Source organism: Ranitomeya variabilis, chromosome 4 (assembly GCF_051348905.1).
Source record: "Ranitomeya variabilis isolate aRanVar5 chromosome 4, aRanVar5.hap1, whole genome shotgun sequence".
NCBI lineage: Eukaryota > Metazoa > Chordata > Amphibia > Anura > Dendrobatidae > Ranitomeya > Ranitomeya variabilis.
In genome coordinates, this window is record NC_135235.1 from 316,517,684 (window position 1) to 316,523,514 (window position 5,831).

Here is a 5,831-nt window from a genome sequence, read left to right on the forward strand (position 1 = left end):
GGCCACATCCTGCAAAAAAGGATATGATATAGTGCAAAAAAATGTATGCATATGATAAACACATACACTATATGAGGTATTGGTTTATTATTTTGGCCAAAACAACGTAAGCCCGCAACCCAACGTCAAGGGTCCCCATAATAATGCGGGTCCTACCACTAATATCATAAAACAGCTAACATAGAAAAAAACTCAGAAAAAACACATACCAAGTGATAAAGCCTTCCTAATACCCTGTCTGATGACAAATGCACACTTAGCAGGATGCAGCAGGCCTCCACTGATAAAGGCTAGGTGCGGCACGAGTGCAAACTACTTGATAAAAACAACCACCCCTATCCTCCAAAGTGCTGGGCAGCCCGCCTGTTAATACAAGGGGCGTCATTAATAGGTTGCATACCAGACACTGTGCATCACACCTATCAGTGTGACTGGCGTCCTATGTGAGTCATATCAATGTGCATTTTTTCTACTAGGCAGCCAACCCCTGCAATGTTTGGAGGATAGGGGTGGTTGTTTTTATCAAGTAGTTTGCACTCGTGCCGCACCTAGCCTTTATCAGTGGAGGCCTGCTGCATCCTGCTAAGTGTGCATTTGTCATCAGACAGGGTATTAGGAAGGCTTTATCACTTGGTATGTGTTTTTTCTGAGTTTTTTTCTATGTTAGCTGTTTTATGATATTAGTGGTAGGACCCGCATTATTATGGGGACCCTTGACGTTGGGTTGCGGGCTTACGTTGTTTTGGCCAAAATAATAAACCAATACCTCATATAGTGTATGTGTTTATCATATGCATACATTTTTTTGCACTATATCATATCCTTTTTTGCAGGATGTGGCCAGGCCTTTTTATGTTGGTTAGGTTTTTTTTTGGGGGGGGCGTCTGTCACCGTGTGCTGCATATTATAGTGCTGGGCAGCCCGCCTGTTAATACAAGGGGCGTCATTAATAGGTTGCATACCAGACACTGTGCATCACACCTATCAGTGTGACTGGCGTCCTATGTGAGTCATATCAATGTGCATTTTTTCTACTAGGCAGCCAACCCCTGCAATGTTTGGAGGATAGGGGTGGTTGTTTTTATCAAGTAGTTTGCACTCGTGCCGCACCTAGCCTTTATCAGTGGAGGCCTGCTGCATCCTGCTAAGTGTGCATTTGTCATCAGACAGGGTATTAGGAAGGCTTTATCACTTGGTATGTGTTTTTTCTGAGTTTTTTTCTATGTTAGCTGTTTTATGATATTAGTGGTAGGACCCGCATTATTATGGGGACCCTTGACGTTGGGTTGCGGGCTTACGTTGTTTTGGCCAAAATAATAAACCAATACCTCATATAGTGTATGTGTTTATCATATGCATACATTTTTTTGCACTATATCATATCCTTTTTTGCAGGATGTGGCCAGGCCTTTTTATGTTGGTTAGGTTTTTTTTTGGGGGGGCGTCTGTCACCGTGTGCTGCATATTATAGTGCTGGGCAGCCCGCCTGTTAATACAAGGGGCGTCATTAATAGGTTGCATACCAGACACTGTGCATCACACCTATCAGTGTGACTGGCGTCCTATGTGAGTCATATCAATGTGCATTTTTTCTACTAGGCAGCCAACCCCTGCAATGTTTGGAGGATAGGGGTGGTTGTTTTTATCAAGTAGTTTGCACTCGTGCCGCACCTAGCCTTTATCAGTGGAGGCCTGCTGCATCCTGCTAAGTGTGCATTTGTCATCAGACAGGGTATTAGGAAGGCTTTATCACTTGGTATGTGTTTTTTCTGAGTTTTTTTCTATGTTAGCTGTTTTATGATATTAGTGGTAGGACCCGCATTATTATGGGGACCCTTGACGTTGGGTTGCGGGCTTACGTTGTTTTGGCCAAAATAATAAACCAATACCTCATATAGTGTATGTGTTTATCATATGCATACATTTTTTTGCACTATATCATATCCTTTTTTGCAGGATGTGGCCAGGCCTTTTTATGTTGGTTAGGTTTTTTTTTGGGGGGGGCGTCTGTCACCGTGTGCTGCATATTATAGTGCTGGGCAGCCCGCCTGTTAATACAAGGGGCGTCATTAATAGGTTGCATACCAGACACTGTGCATCACACCTATCAGTGTGACTGGCGTCCTATGTGAGTCATATCAATGTGCATTTTTTCTACTAGGCAGCCAACCCCTGCAATGTTTGGAGGATAGGGGTGGTTGTTTTTATCAAGTAGTTTGCACTCGTGCCGCACCTAGCCTTTATCAGTGGAGGCCTGCTGCATCCTGCTAAGTGTGCATTTGTCATCAGACAGGGTATTAGGAAGGCTTTATCACTTGGTATGTGTTTTTTCTGAGTTTTTTTCTATGTTAGCTGTTTTATGATATTAGTGGTAGGACCCGCATTATTATGGGGACCCTTGACGTTGGGTTGCGGGCTTACGTTGTTTTGGCCAAAATAATAAACCAATACCTCATATAGTGTATGTGTTTATCATATGCATACATTTTTTTGCACTATATCATATCCTTTTTTGCAGGATGTGGCCAGGCCTTTTTATGTTGGTTAGGTTTTTTTTTTTTTGGGGGGGCGTCTGTCACCGTGTGCTGCATATTATAGTGCTGGGCAGCCCGCCTGTTAATACAAGGGGCGTCATTAATAGGTTGCATACCAGACACTGTGCATCACACCTATCAGTGTGACTGGCGTCCTATGTGAGTCATATCAATGTGCATTTTTTCTACTAGGCAGCCAACCCCTGCAATGTTTGGAGGATAGGGGTGGTTGTTTTTATCAAGTAGTTTGCACTCGTGCCGCACCTAGCCTTTATCAGTGGAGGCCTGCTGCATCCTGCTAAGTGTGCATTTGTCATCAGACAGGGTATTAGGAAGGCTTTATCACTTGGTATGTGTTTTTTCTGAGTTTTTTTCTATGTTAGCTGTTTTATGATATTAGTGGTAGGACCCGCATTATTATGGGGACCCTTGACGTTGGGTTGCGGGCTTACGTTGTTTTGGCCAAAATAATAAACCAATACCTCATATAGTGTATGTGTTTATCATATGCATACATTTTTTTGCACTATATCATATCCTTTTTTGCAGGATGTGGCCAGGCCTTTTTATGTTGGTTAGGTTTTTTTTTTTTGGGGGGGCGTCTGTCACCGTGTGCTGCATATTATAGTGCTGGGCAGCCCGCCTGTTAATACAAGGGGCGTCATTAATAGGTTGCATACCAGACACTGTGCATCACACCTATCAGTGTGACTGGCGTCCTATGTGAGTCATATCAATGTGCATTTTTTCTACTAGGCAGCCAACCCCTGCAATGTTTGGAGGATAGGGGTGGTTGTTTTTATCAAGTAGTTTGCACTCGTGCCGCACCTAGCCTTTATCAGTGGAGGCCTGCTGCATCCTGCTAAGTGTGCATTTGTCATCAGACAGGGTATTAGGAAGGCTTTATCACTTGGTATGTGTTTTTTCTGAGTTTTTTTCTATGTTAGCTGTTTTATGATATTAGTGGTAGGACCCGCATTATTATGGGGACCCTTGACGTTGGGTTGCGGGCTTACGTTGTTTTGGCCAAAATAATAAACCAATACCTCATATAGTGTATGTGTTTATCATATGCATACATTTTTTTGCACTATATCATATCCTTTTTTGCAGGATGTGGCCAGGCCTTTTTATGTTGGTTAGGTTTTTTTTTTTTTGGGGGGGCGTCTGTCACCGTGTGCTGCATATTATAGTGCTGGGCAGCCCGCCTGTTAATACAAGGGGCGTCATTAATAGGTTGCATACCAGACACTGTGCATCACACCTATCAGTGTGACTGGCGTCCTATGTGAGTCATATCAATGTGCATTTTTTCTACTAGGCAGCCAACCCCTGCAATGTTTGGAGGATAGGGGTGGTTGTTTTTATCAAGTAGTTTGCACTCGTGCCGCACCTAGCCTTTATCAGTGGAGGCCTGCTGCATCCTGCTAAGTGTGCATTTGTCATCAGACAGGGTATTAGGAAGGCTTTATCACTTGGTATGTGTTTTTTCTGAGTTTTTTTCTATGTTAGCTGTTTTATGATATTAGTGGTAGGACCCGCATTATTATGGGGACCCTTGACGTTGGGTTGCGGGCTTACGTTGTTTTGGCCAAAATAATGAACCAATACCTCATATAGTGTATGTGTTTATCATATGCATACATTTTTTTGCACTATATCATATCCTTTTTTGCAGGATGTGGCCAGGCCTTTTTATGTTGGTTAGGTTTTTTTTTGGGGGGGCGTCTGTCACCGTGTGCTGCATATTATAGTGCTGGGCAGCCCGCCTGTTAATACAAGGGGCGTCATTAATAGGTTGCATACCAGACACTGTGCATCACACCTATCAGTGTGACTGGCGTCCTATGTGAGTCATATCAATGTGCATTTTTTCTACTAGGCAGCCAACCCCTGCAATGTTTGGAGGATAGGGGTGGTTGTTTTTATCAAGTAGTTTGCACTCGTGCCGCACCTAGCCTTTATCAGTGGAGGCCTGCTGCATCCTGCTAAGTGTGCATTTGTCATCAGACAGGGTATTAGGAAGGCTTTATCACTTGGTATGTGTTTTTTCTGAGTTTTTTTCTATGTTAGCTGTTTTATGATATTAGTGGTAGGACCCGCATTATTATGGGGACCCTTGACGTTGGGTTGCGGGCTTACGTTGTTTTGGCCAAAATAATAAACCAATACCTCATATAGTGTATGTGTTTATCATATGCATACATTTTTTTGCACTATATCATATCCTTTTTTGCAGGATGTGGCCAGGCCTTTTTATGTTGGTTAGGTTTTTTTTTGGGGGGGCGTCTGTCACCGTGTGCTGCATATTATAGTGCTGGGCAGCCCGCCTGTTAATACAAGGGGCGTCATTAATAGGTTGCATACCAGACACTGTGCATCACACCTATCAGTGTGACTGGCGTCCTATGTGAGTCATATCAATGTGCATTTTTTCTACTAGGCAGCCAACCCCTGCAATGTTTGGAGGATAGGGGTGGTTGTTTTTATCAAGTAGTTTGCACTCGTGCCGCACCTAGCCTTTATCAGTGGAGGCCTGCTGCATCCTGCTAAGTGTGCATTTGTCATCAGACAGGGTATTAGGAAGGCTTTATCACTTGGTATGTGTTTTTTTTTTTTATAGTGCCAAGACAGCTAACATATGCACGTAAAAACTATTTCACGGTCCTAGAGTTACGTTTATAGACAACAATTTCAGATTCACCCCAAAGACTCCCAGGTAGTAGTAACTTTGGGATCAGGTTTTTTAAGGCCCATTGCTAAGTTTGGTTTGATCCCCATCTAATCAATAATTGACTGAGAATCTGTATAGTTTCATGAAAAGGTGATGTCAGAAGTGGGATTTGAACCCACGCCTCCAAGAGAGACTGCAACCTGAACGCAGCGCCTTAGACCGCTCGGCCATCCTGACTTCTTGTGGATTCTGTGCCTTAACTCTTTCCAAGTTAGTCAGCAGAAATATGACCAGTAATTGTCATTGAAAATTATTTTAAAATATTTAATATTACAGTTTTTATTTCAATACATTTGTTTAAACTATTAGTTATCAAGCCTATTTTGAGCTAAATGGCCAAACCCCATTTTAAAAATCAATAATTGATTGAGAATCTGTATAGTTTCATGAAATGAAAAGGTGATGTCAGAAGTGGGATTTGAACCCACGCCTCCAAGAAAGACTGCAACCTGAACGCAGCACCTTAGACTTCTTGTGGATTCTGCTCCTTAACTCTTTTCAAGTTAGTCAGCAGAAATATGACCAGTAGTGTTGAGCATTCCGATACCGCAAGTATCGGGTAT

At 42.7% G+C, this 5,831-nt stretch overlaps 1 non-coding gene across 1 annotated transcript; it reads right to left on the reverse strand.

Moving 5' to 3' along the window:
- Positions 1–5,362: 5,362 nt before the first annotated feature.
- On the reverse strand, positions 5,363–5,445 carry TRNAL-CAG (transfer RNA leucine (anticodon CAG)). The gene has a single exon. It is a non-coding gene; the product is annotated as a tRNA-Leu (tRNA).
- Positions 5,446–5,831: the final 386 nt, after the last annotated feature.